General features: G+C 34.5%; 1 long non-coding RNA gene across 1 annotated transcript in view; it reads left to right on the plus strand.

Annotated features, from left to right (window-relative positions):
- LOC128250039 (uncharacterized) overlaps nt 1-19,746 on the plus strand; it is a 402,283-nt gene that overhangs the window by 373,911 nt on the left and 8,626 nt on the right. Inside the window, exon 5 of the long non-coding RNA XR_008266160.1 lies at nt 18,045-18,144. This is a non-coding gene — a long non-coding RNA (uncharacterized LOC128250039). The remainder of the gene's footprint in view (nt 1-18,044; nt 18,145-19,746) is intronic.

The raw sequence follows: 19,746 nt of genomic DNA on the forward strand, positions 1-19,746 counted from the left end.
ATATATATATATATATATATATATATAAGTATGTATGTATGTATGTGTATGTATATGTGCATGTATATATATATATGTATATATATATGTATGTATGTATGTGTGTATGTATGTATGTATATATGTATGTTCGTATAGCTAGATAGAAAGATCTCAATAAGACATAAAAATAGTAACAACACTTAAGAAGTGATATTTCTCGCCACATCAAAATGGTTGTTCAGCGTCGCTACCATTTTACCCGAGACAGATCCTCTGCTGCCTGTGTATCGGTGCAATCCCGCATTCTGTATATATTGTAAACAGGGGAGCGAAACCCTACCACGCTAGCTGAAGCTTACCACGGATATAAAGAAATGACTCGTAAATTTTCATGTTTTCTTTTACAACATTGAATAATACTTAATCTCAAATATCCACAAGAAATGAAGTCCTATGCTACACACTAGTTCCTCGAATATTCACGTTTTCTAGGTTAGATTTGTGTCTCGAGCCATTTATGCTAAGTGATAGATTTGTGGCCTCGGATGCCAATTCTCTTATCAAGCATACAGCCTCTTCAATTTCAGAAGTCTATAAAAGTTTAGTGGTGATTGCATTTCATTTGGTGTCCACGGCAATATATTCATTTGCTTTTAACAATAGAAAGAGGCCTGCAGAAAGTTTCTCTGTCTACTGATTGCATGGTTTGTAAGAGGAACATTTTCTTTTAACCTGGTGGTCGCTGATTGCTTTGAAGAACAATTACAATTTTAATGACAATATACCATTGAATTGATGGATTTTAGGCGTTTTAAATTAGTTTTAAAATATGACGTTTTAATGTTATTTTTATTATCTCTTTCGATTTCTCTGGTGTTTTAGTGCGCATTTGTTTTACTTTTACATTATCAAACAAGATAGCTTTCTGTTTGATCATAGTTTGACAGCTACATCAGGACTACTTCGGTTTCGCTGTCCAATACACAACTAATTATGTGAAATATTTGTAATGCATTATAATTAGAAAGTGCATTTTATCCAACGAAAATATCACTGCTTTACTAAAATAAACAATTAAAATGGAGAAAACAGGAAACAACAGCACAACACCAACAACTACAACATAAACTACAATTACAAATGGAAATAAAAACATGAAAATACCGTACAAGTTGCAGAGGATATTTTTCATTTCACTCTCATTTGTAGGAGGAGAAAATCAAATCGATAACTTTAATGAACGATAACGCAAATAAATCAATATATTCAGCTAAAATAAATATTCAAGAACTTTAACTTGCTTTTATGAGAAATACATTCTACACGGAAAGAGAACCGTCCAATTCCTTTTTTTTTTCTTAATTTTATCCTATTTTTTTTTATTCTGAGATTTGCTTTGATAAATTGACAGGATATCATTGTTTCGTTTTCACAAGAGGTGATATCGAATTCACTCTGCTTGCGTGTTTTAAAGAAATTTATAAGTTAATTTTGTGAGTATCGACCTTTGCCAAACAATATGTTTAGAGCTGAATTGTCGAGATAATGCCTCAGAGAGTGAAATCCTGATTAGGTTTTCGATTTCCAATTGGAAGAATTTCATTGTTCTTATTCCTCGGCATCCCAGATAAATTCGAGCATCGCCACCTCTCATCCTATAATTTCAATATATAGGGATTTTGAGCCTATTGTTAATTTCTAACCTTTAGGAAAGGCATTAGCGTCATACTGTCATCTATCTTCTAATTCCAACATAGGAATTTTGGGCCTATTGTTATTCCCTAACACCTCCGGAAAAGACATGTGTATTATAACCTCTCATCTTCTGTTCTCAGTATATAGGGTTTTATAAAGTGGAGCTGTAACAATGGTTAGCACGGGGATTTTCGTCAGTCATTAAGTTTTGAGTTCAAATTCCGCCGAGATCGACATTGCTTTTCCTCCTATCGGCGTCGATAACACAAATACCAGTTGGGCATTGGAGTCGATGTAATCAATTTGTCCTTACTCCGAAACTATTATGCCAAAATTTGGAATTAATATATAGAGCTACATTGTTCCAATTGAAAAACTGAAAAACAATGCGTTCGTCTGAATAAATATATTTCTACACTTGAAGGAGAAATATTTCCTTCATTCGATTACAACCTAATTTACTGATGCCACTTTTTCTTTTAATAATCACCCATTATGTATTGAGTAATTTCTAATGCTCTCTGCCCTATGACACTTGTTCCCTAAATGTTTTGTAAGGAATCGAGTGCAAGCTTGTGTGAATTTGTACATTTTACAGACGCTCTAATATACGATGACTTTATTTAAGTCTTAAGCTTACATAGTGATATAATTCATTCCGCATAAGAGAATAATTCCTGTAAAGAATTCAAGTCACCAAATCGATATTTTATGTTCTGAATATAAATTATTATTACGGCAGCGAGCTGTCAGAATCATTAGCACACCGGACAAAATGCTTAACGGCATTTCGTCTGTGATTACGTTCTGACGACAAGTTCCACCAAGGTCGACTTTGCTTTTCATCCCTTCCGTTTACTATCCGGTGGGTTTACCATCCGGTGAGTTTGCTATCCGGTGAGACATAATAGTTGAAAATGTTTTACTACAATTCAAAATTATAAAACTTAAGTGTGCTTTCTAATGTTCTGCGTTCAGGTGAATTGTTATATAATAGTATACATATCATATGTGCATGATAAACTAACCTTTACGCAACGAAAAGTATTCTGTTATTTGTCAAGTATAATAATTGAGTAATGATGGAGAGGTAGAAAAGCAAATATCTCATCAGAAAAGTTAGCGAATCAGTTTATGCGTCTCATATCATACAACAGAAAACTTTGGGTATGCTATTTCATCGCTGCAAGCCGGAGCAACTCTCTACATACGAAAAAAGTGCAAGATATTAGTCGGATAGATGTGTCAAATCTTCCGATGAACAACGTTTGTTTAGAGATGGCTTCAATAAGAATTAACGTTATACAAAAACAAAATTTTAAAATTATACCACAACGATCAAACAGATGAATTGACTCACATGCACATTTTCCGTAAATACGAAATTGTGTTGTTTGCACTACAATTTTTAAGTGAATTCCTGATAAACTAATTTTATTTTTAGTGTTCATTTCCTGCTAAAATTATATCAGTTATCAATATTAATACCTTTGTGAATGGAATTAATTTCAATAGTTATATTTATATTTGCCATAAAAATATTCATTGGAATGAAGCCTATTTTTACAAAGCAACGGAAATGTAGGATCTCTATCGAATGAACACGGAGCATAGTTGTTCAGTCCTTTAGAAATAATAAGCTAATTTTTCCACAAACACCCAATGTATCAATGAGGAGGTTTTTGTTCCGGAAATATTTCCACAATGAAAGGCGATACCACGTACAGGTGTACACGAGCGTGTTAAATGTCGTTGTACCTGTGTGAGAATATTTATTTCTACGCTGTTTCGTTTTATTCTACTTATTTAATTCCAGCTTGACTAAGCTTTACGTACATCAGTAAATGCACTAAATACTATTTCTTTATGAATAAGAACTATCGCTCTTCAAGAGACGGTAAAAGCGAATTTCTTATCAGTAGCAAACAGCGCGTAATGACATAGAAACACCTGCATCTCAATACTGGATGGCGTGATTCACATTCAGTATGTTTTAACACATGGAAATTTTTTCCCGGAAATATTTTCTCAGCGAAAGGGTTGTCCAACGTTTGAGTGTTCTTGACAATGCTGAATACGGCTGTATCCGATTATATTATACAGCACCGTCTTTAAATGAAAAAAGAAAAAAGAAAATGGTGGAAAATGTAAACCTAGTTACAATATGTCGGAAAACTAGTAGAAATTGTTTCTACTTAAAACGTTTTTTTATGTTAGGTCTTCTGATAATAGATGAGCAACAACTACGGCTATGAGAGTTCAATAAACAATCTCCGTCTACACATAGTTTGTAAATATTTAACAATGGTACACTAGTGGAGTTATCAGACTCTAACCTCTTTCACTATTCGTATTATATGAATTATGTAAACGCTAAATCATCTTGTTTCATGTACCTTTTTTAGAAAAATTATCTAAATTCTGCCATGGAATTCTATGAAGAAAACTAACTTATATATTCTTGTGTAATAGGAAATCATGAACTTATTTAATCGATCACGAAAAGATGAAAGACAAATTCGACCTCGGCAAAATTTGATCTCAGAACGTAACGGCAGACAAAATACCGCTAAGCTTTTCGCCTCGTGTGCTAACGATCCTGCCAACTCGCCGCCCTTGTATTAAATATATTGAATATAATAATTTAGGTATGAAATACAAAATACGTATTAAGGAATACACGCAAAAAAGGGGAGACATTCATATGATGAAGTTCTAAGAATAAATATATAGATATTTATATTAATAGGTTCAACTTATGCAGAGTACAAACGACAGAAAAATTTAAATGTGTAGAATGAAGGGTACACGTCCAACAGTTGTTTCTGGTGGCCCGGAGATCCATAATAATGTTGATAGATATAATTCGTCTCAATATGTGGTCGTCGGATACAATCGACTTTGGATGAGACGACCTTCCGTCAGCAGAGTAGAGATCTTACATTTCATATCTTAATGCAGAGAAGCTCAAAGCTGGAATGATTATTTATGGTCACATTCCTTTCTTAATCAGCATTGACCTGAGATAAACAATAACAACAACGACAACGATAACAAATCATGAAAGAGCCGTGATATTAGAATTTGAACTTGCTATTCAAGACTAGGAAAATGTACGTCATTTAAAGCAACGTTATCCAGGACGCAGAGTTATCAATACTATAGAAGTGCTGTTTAAGCAAATTGAAGCGACATTATATTTTATGATCAGGTTAAAGCTGTATATAGTGACAGTTTATGACCAAGGTGAGATTTTATATGTCTGACATTTTATGTGCTAGCAAAAAGAAGGGTAGTCGAAATAAAAGGAAGTTTGCGAACATTGGACTTTATGGTTCAGTAGTAGTTGCCTTTAAGCCAAACATATCAAAGAAAACATTTATGGGTCAATACAGGATTTTTCTTAAATTCTTTCATTACTTCATAATATTTTCAGCGTTGTGAAGTTAAATTAATTAATGTCATATTCTAAAATGACTTTTTTCAGTTATTTATAAAATATTTTTATGTTTCTTGACATTAAATCTACTCGCAAAATTATGAAACAGTTGAATTGTGGACACTGCGATGATATATATGGGAAAACCATTAGGATTAAAACTTGAGAAGCCATAGAACTAAATGCAAAATAAAATTTAAATATAAAATTTAATTCTAAAAAAATTAGATTGGTTGTTTATAGTTTCTTCGTGTAGTCGTGAACCTCTTCGGAGCTGGCTGGTTTCATGCTGCATCGACTCATATGTGTGCAACTCACTCGTATCTCTTCGTCTTTCGCCACATATATTACGCTAGCACAGGGATTACATTAACCAAATTCTTCATTCCTAGAATTTCGCCCTTATGTAACCTTTCTCAGTAACATTTCCTCCTTATCTGGCACCACCGACTTAAGAAACTAATTAAATGCATGGTTTCTATCAATCACTCAGAGGGCATGAAAAGGCAATGGGCACAACTATCTCTCTTGACACAACTCATTCATAAAACAACGGTGTATATCTAACCGAGGGAAGGTGCATGCCTCTGTGGTTATAGCGTCGGGTTTACTATCATGAGGCTGTTAGTTCGATTCCCGGACCGGGCTGTGTATTTTGTTCTTGAGCAAGACACTTTATTTCTCGGTACTCCAGTTCACTCAGCTATAGAAATGAGTTACGGCATCACTGGTGCCTATTTGTATCGGCCTTTGCCATTCCCATGGACAACATCAGTTGTGTTGAGAGGGGAGTCCGGTATGCATGGGCGCCCGAACTTGTGCCACGGAGGGGAACTTTCTAAGTGCAATCCCATGGTCATTCATGACCGAAAAATGTCTTTCTCCCTTTATATCTCACAAGGCTTACGATAACATCTCCTTTCATGACGCTTCATTTTATTTCCTATTTTAATCTTTTACATTTATGGGGAATCAACCTGTAACTCTACCCTCACCACAACACCGTTGCAGCACACGTCAATTTACACTATGAAGACAAACTTCAACATTTCCAAAAAAGCAAACCTAAAAGTTTTGACCTGTAGACGCAATTATAGTTTCAGTAATTTAAGAATATTACTATAACAGAGTAGACACTGCAACCCACATTCGTCTGTTGACGTTTGTAGAAAATTCCAAAACATAATCATATAACCTCCAAATCACACATTAAACAGCAAAAGCGATGAAAACCAAACACAACCTCAAATGCAATATACTGACCAACACTCTCAACCGAAATTAGATTTATTGTAAAAAAATAAAAATCTAAGAGAATTATAGCAGAACATGTTAACCAAAGGAAAACAGAGAATTAGCAAACATTAATTCACATTAATGACAAAACTAAAACTATACAAACAGCTCACAGCATCGACACGTTTAACAACCAAACCACGTGACACGTCATAATAACAACGCCAACACAATTGTCTCCAAAAGCAAGCAAATGTCACATGCTCTTAAAAAAATCAGTCACCATTGAACACATAAAAAAAAAACCATTGAAATCCTTAACGCGAGTTATGTAACTTTCAGCTTTAGAGTGACATTACCCCTCACTGAAAAGCGATATGAAGATCCAAGAATACAAACAAAACGTCTGGTTCTCACAAAATAGCAGCATGTATACACTTGAAAGTGTTAATGTTTGAAGATAACGCTGGCATTAACACACATTTTAAACTATTCATATTGACCCAGTCAAATCATTATAATCTTGAACCTGGATAACAATTCTCAGAATTATAGGTCCAAACAAAAGAATGTAAAAGAAAAAAAACAAGAAAACGACCGAAACAGTATCATAAGATACACCCTGTTAAGTAAAGTTAAAATGGTAATAAGAACTATCTTGGTTTCTATAGATTGCTCACAACTTCAGTGCATTTCATATGCGCTTCACAATGCAGACATATATTTGATTTAATCCCCAGGAACTGCATAACAATACAGAAATTTGGTTTCATTAGTAACAAATAAATTAAAACTACCACCTACCTAATCTATCTTCCGCTCCCTTATTATCAACACAAAAGAGAATCAGATACACCCTTTAATAAGTTAACAGCATAATCATATTATTCATACATATGACAGCGATTTGGCAGAATTGTTAGCACGGCGGAGAGAATGCATAGCAGTATTTAGTCCGTCTTCGTGTTCAGAATTCAAATTTCGCTGAGGTCGATTTTGCCTTTCATCCCTTTCTGGATTAGATAAAATAAGTAGCAGCTGAGCACTGGGGGTGACATAATCCGCTTATCCCTCCTCTAAATGTGCTGGCCTTCTGCCAAAACTATATTACTCATACATGAAACAACAATACTAATATTACTATAAGATCTACAACACTAACAGTAAATGTAAAGAAAACAAAAGATATCCAAACATACTCAGAACACTGACTGGTGCTACGATTCGTCAACAATAAAAGATAGGCTTAAAACAGGGCTAGTATAAAATCAACGGCTCTATTAAGGATCATGGTCTTCCAGTGGGTACCAATCACTTCACTATAAATCCCAATAAAATTGAACTGACCCGAAATAGTGCATCTCCAAACAACGCTCACAAAGCATCGATAGAATCCTGAAAATGAATATATCGCAAGTTGTTACTTCAATTCTGTGTACGCTATAATCTATAAATGCAGTTTAAATTACACTATATGAAATTGATATGTGCAATCAGTCCGATACAAGCAAGTGCATTGACAACGTCCATGTACACTACTTCCACATCATACTAAAAACACAACGACTTCAGTTCAACCTAGATCAACTTATGAATATAAATTCGCCAAAACCTAACAGCACGTTGGATTACCTTATCTTTTCCATACACAGTGCATATAACATGCTAATAACTTACTGTAGCTCAGTCAAACATGACAAGACCTGAAAGTATATCGTATTGCCCGAAATTCTATATACATTCCATTGCTGTTCCGAATGCAAAGTGTTAGAACAATGTGTATGTTCAAAAATATATATTTAAACTGTCAGATTCCATGTCTGCTCGGTCTGGGTTGGCCTGGTACAAAATAATAAGGACAATAACACCCACTCCAAAGTTATAAATATGCTCAGGATGTAAAAATCTTACGGTAAATAAATCCGACACAGCTGCATCTCTAAATGCTCATAACTTGAATAGATGGAGATGTTCTTTACAGCGTGTCGTTAACTGAAAGTAAATTTTGGCATGTTTCACTAAGCCTCAAAATGAGTGAGTCATGCATAATGCTTAGACATATTTCATCCAGTTCTTTACGACATCTGTTCAAAGTCCACCAAAGCTAACTGTTTCTTTCATCCTTCCGGGGCAAATGAAACAATAATCTTGTCAATTACTTCTGCCGATGTAATCCATTTATCTCGTCCCCACTAAAACGGCTTTCGTTGTATCCATTTAAAAGGCTTTTCATAAGTCTGAATATTCCTTTCTTTGTCATATTACTTGGCTATTCATTCCTTTGTCATATGACTTGAGTATTCATTTCTTTGTCATATGACTTGATTTGAGACCATGTCATGCAACAGAAGCAATTTCGTTTAAGAAGTCACGAAAGCTATTACATTGATTTTTTCCTCTGTCTTAAAGTGCGAATATATCCGTCGACTTCAACAACCTAGTCGCTAACAGAATTTCTTTGTAACTCTCGAGAATCTCTTACTGGTGAGTTTTGATAGAATTCAGGGGTTTTTATTTTTACTTATTTATTTCATGTTGTCTATTCTGGAATTGTCTGACATACTGGTCTACTGCATAATCGTTGCTCGGGACACAGATAATCACCTTCAGATTCAATTCTCCCGTTTTGTCTCTCTCTCTCTCTCTCCCACTCTCCTTTCTCTCTCTTTCTCTATTTCACTATTTCCCTATCTCTCTCTCTCTCTCTACCCCTTTCTCTCTTTCTCTGGTGGTCTGAGACATATGGAAATGTCCGTTGTGAATATACAAAATGTGTTTAAAATGTCTGCTTAAAAATGATGTCTCCACAAATTAGATTCTTGCTAAATTGAAACATTTGGCCGGCTCTATGTCAAAATAATTGATTAAATATAAGATAATTTATAAATATCTTTCTGTCTCTCTCTTTCTCTCGCTTTCTCTTTCTCTCTCCCTATTTCTCTCACTCTTTCTCTCTTTCTCTCTCTCATTCAGTCACATACACGCATATTTGTATACAAATATGCTGATATATACCGATACTCATGTTCACAAATACACATACAGGATATACCGCATAGTATAAGTCAGATTTCCGTCTAAAACTCCGACCTTATTTAAGATTTAGGGTCATGTACATATAGTACTGCATCACAATACATTGAACGGAAGACATGAGATATCGTGGAAACGAACTATTTACTCTGGGACTTTGCTGTGAAGAAATGCTAGGAAAAAGCCGAGGACGATCGAAATAGAACTCAGTCTCAGGCATGAAAACGACAAAGGGTGGAAGATACCAGCTTCTAACTATGACTTTTGTTGTGACTTCTATATGAGACTGTTACTAATGACCAAATCTACATAGCCATTGCATATGATGTTCCCGCACAGTGAGAGAATAGGTGATTCATGAGGAAGCGAGATGGGATAGGAGAGGGAGAAAAAGTAAAAATTGTCCTTGTCTCCCAAAAGATATGGTGGTAACAACGGTATAAATATGTACAAACACACACACGCACAAACATATATGGGTACGAACTTGATGAAATAGAGAGAATATAAATGAATTGTGTCAACTTAGTGCAATTGTGTTACATCACTCCAATTCATGGTTCAAAATAGATTCCTGCTCTCAAATGCAAACATACTGAGTCACCAGCAACAGTTTTATATCTAATGGCAATTCGTTACATACAAACATGAGGTCAAAAAATTATTGCACAATAGGAATCTTATTTCCAACAGCTTGACGAAAAAGAGATTAAAAACGCATAAAAGAAAGAAAAAATACTTTTAGTTTCGAGAAAAAATATGTAAAGAAAGAATTTTCAATAATTGTAAAGGTATTCTAACATAGACCATGTCGCAGAGGTGCAACGGAATATTTAACACCATACGATGAAGACAAAAGTAAACTATAATAGTCTCCTGTTTTCTGAAATGCCTACATTGGTTCTTTTGTGAGGTAAGTGATTCAAACTTTAAGGAGTTTTTTTTTGGTGATTCAAATTTTAAGTTTTGTTTTTTAGTGATTGTTTTCTTAAATTTGTACTATTTAGCACCTGATTCTAAACAAAAGTAAACACTAAGAGAATTGTGTATCTCGAACCAAAATATGCAACAGAAACCAGAGAATGTTACTAATTAAAAAAAGTAATTAATCTGTAGTAATTATGCAAATTAATGTAGCATGTTTTAACGAAGAAGTCAAATTTTAATGTTCTATAATTTTATTTTTGCGTTTTAGCAATTTTATGAGGCTCGACTTCAATCATCTTTTGAATGGCTCAGATGTTACGATTCTAAACTAATCAACTTTCCAGGACAGACTTAAGATTATCGACAGAACTTAATTTTAATATTTAACTAAATTCACGCCGAGCAAAATAATAACTGATATTTAGTCCGTCTTGATACTCTGAGTACAAACGCTGCCGGAATCTACTTTGCTTTTCATGCTTCGTGGTTGATTACATAAGTACCGGTTGAGCAGCGGAGTTAATGTAATTGATTAACCCCAGCCTTTGCAATTGCTGACTTTATGCTATATTTGATACTCATAAGGTGGCGAGATGTTAGAATCATTCCCTCTAGATCGACTTTGCCTTTCATCTTTTAGGGGTCGATATAAAAAGTACCAGTTGAGCTCGATATTATCGACTGAACATCTCTCTTTGCTTGATGCAAAACAAATAGTTTACTGGACACGAAAAGAGTTAATATGATAATTCAAGGAATGTTAAAATCTTTACCCACGTCCTTCATAATGCAAATAAATTATTACTTAATTATTTATTCTGACCAGTATATCACGCGAGTGTATTAATTAAAATAAATTAAAATTTTAATCAAAACTAAAACGTACCATGAAATGATTTTTCTCTTTCCAAGAACGGTAACAACTCGGAAGAGGTTTCGGTATAATTACGTCTCATCAGTGTCGAATGTACCTGGCCGTTTATTAAATGCCTTCCAATATCAAGTATAAGATTTATGTAAACTGCTATTGACCAATTACAGAGTGGCGAATGTTATTCTTAGTGTCTACATCTCAGAACTATATTTAAAACACATACAGGCTTTGGAATGTTGTCAAGATCTAATGATTAATCTATTTTGAAGAATTAATCATCTGCCGTCTTCTTCTGTGTCATCCAATTTCTATTCTTTCTGCCGTTTTTACGGTATTGAAGTCATTTATGTCCCGCATTTATTCTTCCTCCTCAAACTATACTCTCCCCATTCCTTCCTTCCTCGTCCTTCTCCGCATTATAATCATTACTATCAACGAGCTGATCATGTTTACACTTACTGACAATTTCTATCTAATTTCTGAACTAAAAACTCGTAATTTGGATAACTTGATTTTCTTATCGACAAATTACAAAATTAGATAATTACAAAGCAAAAGAAATTTGCAACTTCTGCCCTGAAGACACACTTTGCCAATTCATCTGACTTATTCCATTTGATTCAGTTCAGTTTGGTTTTATCCCTGAAACTAAATGAAACCATTTAATATGAGAAGCAACAAATCATGCTGTTGTTATGATAAATGTTACAGCAAGCACAAACATACCTGTAGGTCACAACCTTCTGCTCACTGATCCACTGAATTACTAAAATAAAATGGACCAGTTAATTGAAAAACACATCTTGAACATGTAATTAGTTTTCATATTTAAACCAAATTGGTTATTTCAAAGTACTTGCAAAGCTTCTTTGACACGATGAACATGATGCCATGTTTATCAAACGCCATGCATAATCTCTCAAAAGAGGATTATACCGAATTTACATAGAAATTGCGTCCTTCACATTGCCTTTACATATACCAGAATTCAAATACAAACGAACAGTTTATTGGGTAATCAAAACATTGAAGATTCTTAACCTGAAGCTAATCTTCTGTATCCTTTGCAATATATACCTATATATACCAGCAGGTATCTCAGTTTGCCTCTAAGCCTGTACTCTTCGTCTGTGTGGGGTGGTGAGGACTGAATTAGTCCCTCGCCTGTGCTGTCTTCTCAATCATATTTACCTTGATCTGGTTTCTGCTGCTATGACTATTTCCTTGATAGTCTTCGTCAGTTTCCGGTTTCCGGACCAATGTTCTGCAGTAGATAGCTCTGTGTTGCGCGTTTGTGTTTACTAAGTCTAAAATGGTTCATTGCATTACCTATGCAGTTTAACATTTTATTTTAAAATAGATCGTGTAAATACCTATAACATACCATAATATAGCAATCGATCTGAGACACAGTGGTGGAGCTGGGAGGCTAAATTGAAGGCGACCAGTATAGTTTAGGAACAGTTGTAGTCGCATATATTGAATTGACTATTCAATATATTCCATTATAACAGTGTTATATATTTCATCGAGTGTCACCGATGAGGAATATAATACAAATTTACTAATATAAATGTTAGAAAAGAACGAGACCAAGTATATCAAAATGCTATGCAATTTCAACGTACCTGAAAATCTACCGCATTATTCTAATAGGTTAAAAGCCCTGGAACCAATATTCAATAGCAGAAAGTTTTCCTTGCAGTTTTTACACTACAGTATTTTAAAGAATGACATTATCGTACGCATTCACTGTTAATTTGTTTCTCACTGGATTTTAAATATTAAGTAGGAAGAAGGAAACACACAATTGTGCTTGCTTGCTTGGTAAGTGATTTTATCTGAAAGATATTTTCGATGTTACTGAAAATGTTACATCGTGGAAGAATTATATCAACAATATAAGGACACAGAAAAAAAGATATTTTCACATTTGATTATTTTTAAAAAGAACTGACTGCTATGATGTGTCGAAATTCTTTACCGTACTTCTATGACGTGACTCTTGAAGCTCTTCCATTGTTTTATGGAATTGTGTTAGTTATTCGATCCAGGCACGAGAGCAATAACTTTTGAGACGTCATGGTAGATAGTATTATTAAAGAAAGAAGCTGGAAGTAGATAATATAAAGCCAACTTTCCGATGGTTTGCTATAGCGATTTCTATTAAGCATGAGTCTACATGCCACATTTCATTTACCACAGTGTCTGAAGTATCTGCAACGACTTATGTATTATCGTAATATTCGTTTTACTTTCAAACATGCCACTAATCTACTTGAAATTGCCAAATATGACAATAGCTGTTCTTAAACATTACAGAGTTTTTGTGCTTGTTTTTTTTTTTCTTTGTTTTATCCCAGATTATGAACTGTCGCAACGTTGAACGAATTTCTGTAAAGTTTTCTGTCAAATAATATATTAGCTAATTCTCTGAGCGAAAATGTATGTCAAGTAAAATTAAAGCAACAATCCATCTCTGCATATGTTCATTATGAAATCTGTTGCCTAGGGAGATCAGTTTCTTCTAAATGTCATTCTTAATCAACTGAAATACCTGTATGAAATTTACAGTTATATCAAGTTACAGTCTTCGACAGGAGCGGGAGTTGGAGAAAATCTCCGACGTACATATAGTGTAGGCAGTTGTCAGTAAACCAATTACAGCTTAACATAAAATACACCTACAATTTAGGCTGATATAGAGTAAAAATTAACACTTTAAGTGAAAACTTAACCTGATAGTCACTCAAATGTTCCAAGTGAATTAGCAAGACTATGTAACCGTTAGTTTGACCAAAGAACTAAATTTAATAAATAACGACGATATAACATGTTAAGCATAAATAGTTCAACTCTGAGTGCTGCGATAGATTTTTATTACCCCAGAGATCATATAAGACAATTTCTTTAACTGAATACAAGAAAAATACTTAGCTTCTTCGTATGAATTTTATTCAACAAAAGACAGTGGGACTTTGCCGATAAGCTATATGTCCTTCTATTGAGACAAGACTCGCGCAGTTTTTAGTTCAAATATCAATGTTACATTAGTATCTCGAGGAAGATAGTGGGTCTGTCATTGGCTACAGAAAACTACAATGTGTATAATCTGTTTTAATTAGTGTAACTAGCAGAAAAACAGCCCTCCGGGTGGTATTCTGGTGGCATGTGTATTGCGCATATTGATATTATATATACATATAGAAACCATGCATAAGTTATAAAGTAAATTGACAAAATGCACATGTATTGAACAAAGACTGTCATAGTTTATTCTGAAGTTGATCCAGCCTTGTTGATGTAAGATCATTCATAGGTAACACAACTCAAACTGATGTCTACTGAATGATATTATTGGAATGCGTCCAAGAGACTCACTCATAAATTGTTCATCACCATCCAGATGCTCCTTTTTCTCTTCTTTGCCACTTTTTCTTTATAAAGTCCGCCCGCTATAAAACTGGAACGTCGCAAGAGAGAAAATCTATGTTGGGAATCAGAAAATTTAGGTGGTTTAATGGTGCACTCAAAGAATAAAAACGGAAGCATTAGAAGCAAGAACGTTTATTCCTTTACGATCATATTGTGGATTTGTGAGTTTGTGGCAGATGTTCAGTTTCCCATTATCACTTCTCCACCTTTTGTTCACTCCCGACTTCTCCCACCTATTTGATTCTCTACTCTTTCTTGCACAACACATACACCCACACGCATAAGTACTTTCTCTCTTATTTCATAGAACACAATATGATTATTAACTGAAACAATGAATTTGTAATCTCTACACGTTTAGAGTTTACCTCTGCACTGGATCACTGGCTCCATAGGTAACAAGAAGCTTGAACAGCGCTGATTACCAGTTCTGTACTGGAACAATATAGTTAGTAATCTCTACACATCTAGAGTTTAGCTCTGTATGTGACCCCCGGCTTCATAAGTAACAAAAAGCTTGAACAGTGCTGATTGCCAGGTCTGTACTGGAACGGTGTGGTTAGTAATCTCTACGCATCTAGAGTTTAGCTCTACATTGGACCCATGACTTCATAGTTAACAAGAAGCTTGAACAGCGCTGACTGCCAGTTCCTGTATGAACTGCATTTGTTAATCGCACCCGAGAGAATCTTTAGGCAAACATTTCTACAAATGATCATCGAACATTTCTCACCATCCTCGCTCTGGATACTTTTTATTTATAAATTTTGAGCTCCTATACATTTATTTGTTTATGCCTTTACACTCTTTACAAGCTCTTAATTTGTTATATTCACAACATCTATCGGTCTCAGTCTTCTGCTATATACCCTTACAACTTGCTTTGCCCTCGTCCGCCTTCGAATTCGGTTGTACGAGCCACTTTGTCATTCTCTAGTGTGTATATATCCATTTACCAATCTCTTCTCTTTGACATGAATTCTCATCTCTTACATCATTTATCTAGCCTTCATCATCTCTCTCTCTCTCTCTCTCAGTATGTTACAATTTTTCCCTTCCTTTATATCACTTTTCTCACAGACTTTACTTCCTCCTTCATCGCACGTTTTACACACACTTTACATCACTGTTCACCAGTCATTCGTTCCTCCTTTGCATATCAATCCCTCCACTAACACTCCTTTATATTATCCATTTTCTCATTCGCATATATTCCCTTAGTCACCAGCATATTTGACTAGTAGTTAAGCTGACTGGCTCATAGTCACAACAGCATGGATACTATTCCTGGATCTCGGGTGATATGTTATAACTTGACTGATATACATTGCTTCGCATTACTTCAGTCCACTCAGTTGTAACAGGTACCAATCGGAGGTGTTGCTACTCTCTCTCTCTCTCTGCATTCAGCTATTACATCTTTGTTGTTCTCATGGGGGAAGGGTGGGAATGGCAAGAGTGTATAGATCGCTAGTCTTTACTACATGGCACCTATAACAATTAGAGTAAGTATTGTTCATGTTACCATGTTATATTCACATACGAACGAACCTTTGCGCTACTCAAACATCTCAAATGCCTGAATTCTGATATCGTTTCCATCCTCACAGCAAATTTATTCGCTGACCTCTTCTAGAATTCCTAATGGATTAACATTTGTAATAGGCAACTACCAGTTTCCATGTATTCCGGATCTCATCGCGTTACATCGTAACATACGGATATCACGCTGAGGACCACACACCGAGGAGGATTATTACAGCAACTTCCTAGTGAATTCTTCTCCCATGTAGTATATCGTTAGCTGAGCATGACAGGCTAACATAAAGACTCATTAATTACATATGCTTGTGGTTTGTTTTTTTCCTTCATACTGTGTTATTGTGCGTCCACATCGTTCCTTTTAAAATCATGTAGATTGAGAACAGGGTTTAAGGGTTTTGACCGTCCGCCGCAACGCAGCATCAGTTACGATTTTATTTCAAGTTCATTCACTCTTATGTTATTTAATTATCTTTTAGTTTTTATATTTGCTTTCTATATACTGTTTAAATATTGAAATATCGGAATAACAAAACAGCAAATAGCAATATATTTTATTTCCGTTTCGTAAAAACACCATCACATACTAAACAATGAAAGCCCACCACTACCATCACGAAACACACGCAAAAAAAAAACAGAAAGAAAATAACATTGAAGTAACTCCATGAGTTGTATTACCTTGTTGTAATATTCCCGCTTTGTGAGCATATGCCCCGATGTTACTGAAATTGTCAAATGAAAGAATAAAGGGCGACTATAAATGAGTGACTTTTTTCTGCCACAATATAAATCAAACCAAAATACGTTGAATATTTTTTTTTTATCCCCACAACGCAAATATTTCCAACACGCATGAACAAGTGTTAGTTTTAACAGTATTTGGCTTTCGTTCCAATAAAACCTTATACATAATACAATATCATACATATACATACGATATCATACACACGCGTGCACAAACACACACATTATTTTATTAGTAACAAACAACACTACAATAGAATAAATTTTAAACAAAACAACCAAAACTCCATGGCAGGATCATTCTGTAAACATAAAAAAAGGGGCAAATGAATCTAAAATAGAGTATTTGAATAGTTGTTTTATTACAACCGTAGTGGAGAACCGCGAAAAACTGCTACTGTTTCAACATATCTGCTATTTGTTGTTACCTGATATCAAAAATAAGATATTTCTTTTGAAATATTCCTTATTCGAACTCGCTCTTTCATTCTATATTTATGTGTTTGTTCTTCGCCTTCCCTCTTCTAACCACAGTTTTCTTTCTCTCTTAAAGTGTTTATATTCTCGTCTTTCTCTTTGTCAATTGAAAAAAAAATCCTCTATTATTTTTTTCTCTTCATATTCCCTCTCTCTCTCTTTCTTTCTCTCTTCTCTCCCTCTCTCCGCCTCTCCCTCTCTCCTCCTCCCTCTTCTACCTCTCTCTTCTACTCTCTCCCTTTCTCTCTTCCTCCCCTCTCTCTCTTTGTCTATCTGTCTATCTATCGGTCGGTCTGTCTGTCTGCCTCTGTATTTTTGTTCATATTCCTTCCCCAATGTATTTATTGAATCTGCCGCTCTACAATACGACTACCACTCCTCGCATTCTCTCATTCTTTCATTCTCTCATTCTCTCTCTATCTCTCTCTCTCTCTCTCTCTCTCTCTCTCTCTCTCTCTCTCTCTCTCTCTCTCTCTCTCTTTCTCATCAGCTTAATGACTTGCCCCTGATTTTCTACCACTTTACCTTTTTCCATCCCTTTCTCCCTCGCACGCTCTCTCGCCCTCTCTCTCTATTTCTATCTATCTCTCTTTCCCTCTCATACTTCTTTATCTCTCCTTCTCTCTCTTACTCTCGCTCCATTCCTCTATATTTCAGGGACTTTGCTGAACAACTTAATATATTCCTGTGATTACTGATGCAAACATAGTTCAAAGGGTACCAGAACTGTGATGGAAAAGCTTTGTCCAATTTTATGGTGAGCGGAGATTACAAACAGGCACCTAATTTATAACTTTGCTTCAAAAATCATAAACAAAACATCAATGCAACATATAATGATAACAATAATAATAACAATAGCAATCATAACAAACAGTAATAACCAAAATCATAATAAAAAGAATAACAACAAAATGTTGGAAATATAATTTATAATGAAAATATTAAATATACAAATAATAAAGAGAAGAAACAATTGCCATTCTTGATCAGCTAAAAAATGTTCATACTATTAAGAGACCAAATGATATTACACATTGTTAAATAGACTCCTATTTTCATAGTTGTCAGTGAATAACTATCACTGGTTGCGTGTTTTGATATCCAAAATACCTCCGTATTACCATATTTTTGTAGTTAGTTAGTTATGTGTTTAATGAATTAAATAATATACAAAAGTAGATAAAACAGTAACTAAATACAAAATGGCACAGAAAAGGGAATTACAAATGAGAAAAAAATAATATTTGCTCATTAAATTTGATTATGTATATGCTGAATATCGTGATATAGAAGTGAATTTACGGAAATCTAAATGAAGAATCTAGGTTCGATTTCCAGAAGCTATCACAGAATATAACCATATTTTTATCTAAGTAACAAGGAAATGTTTTGACGCTAAGCCTTTTTTTTTAATCTTTAGGAATATTTGCATGATCCGATTCCTTTAAAGCAACATCACCAAATACAAACCGAAGCAGTCTCCATGTAATCAATGGAAATCCTGGAAGTAGCAGGAACAGTTATCACACGGCAGACTTATACTCTCTTTGTGCAAAAAGCTGAAAAGCATGTTTTCGCTTTTTAAATGTTTGTAATGAAGACCTAGCAAACCTGTCCCCTTCAACAAAACAAAGGGGTATCTACTGCAGATATAAACGATATATAAATAAGTATTTCATCGAACACGAAAGGCAAAGTCGCCCTCGATGAAATTTGAACTCATAATGTAAAGACAGACGAAATGCCGCTAAGCAGTAGGCTCGGCGTGCTGACAACTCTGCCAGCTTGCCCTCTTCGCCGCCTTCTAATATTAATAACATATGTATGTATGTTTTCGTTTGAAACCGTGCATAGGTACTATAAGCAATATAAAATGAATAGTTTTACGTACTATAGTGTATTCTATCAAAGAAAATTATGAAATATTACTCTTACAATTTGTCAGATTTAAATAGGTTTTCGGTGATGCTGGTACACATTGTTTTAAGTATTATTCAGTTAGATGTGTAATATGTACTAAATATATTTTTTACACTAAGAAATGTTCTCAAGAAGCTAACAGAGAAAAGTTTATCTATAAAATCTAGCTGTTAATGTTAGGATCCTATAGCGACCACATAGTTCTAGGTTCAGTTTCACTGCATGGCAACTTGACTAAATATCACCCTGCATAGCCGCTTCCTCGGCAATCATCTCTGAGTAAATTTGATCAACATAAACATTCTAGAAGCCCATTGTTTACATACACACACACACACACACACACACACATATACATATATGTAATATATAATATATATATACATGCATATATATATATATATACATGTATATATATATATATATATATATATAT

The sequence above is a fragment of the Octopus bimaculoides genome, chromosome 19, assembly GCF_001194135.2.
Source record: "Octopus bimaculoides isolate UCB-OBI-ISO-001 chromosome 19, ASM119413v2, whole genome shotgun sequence".
NCBI lineage: Eukaryota > Metazoa > Mollusca > Cephalopoda > Octopoda > Octopodidae > Octopus > Octopus bimaculoides.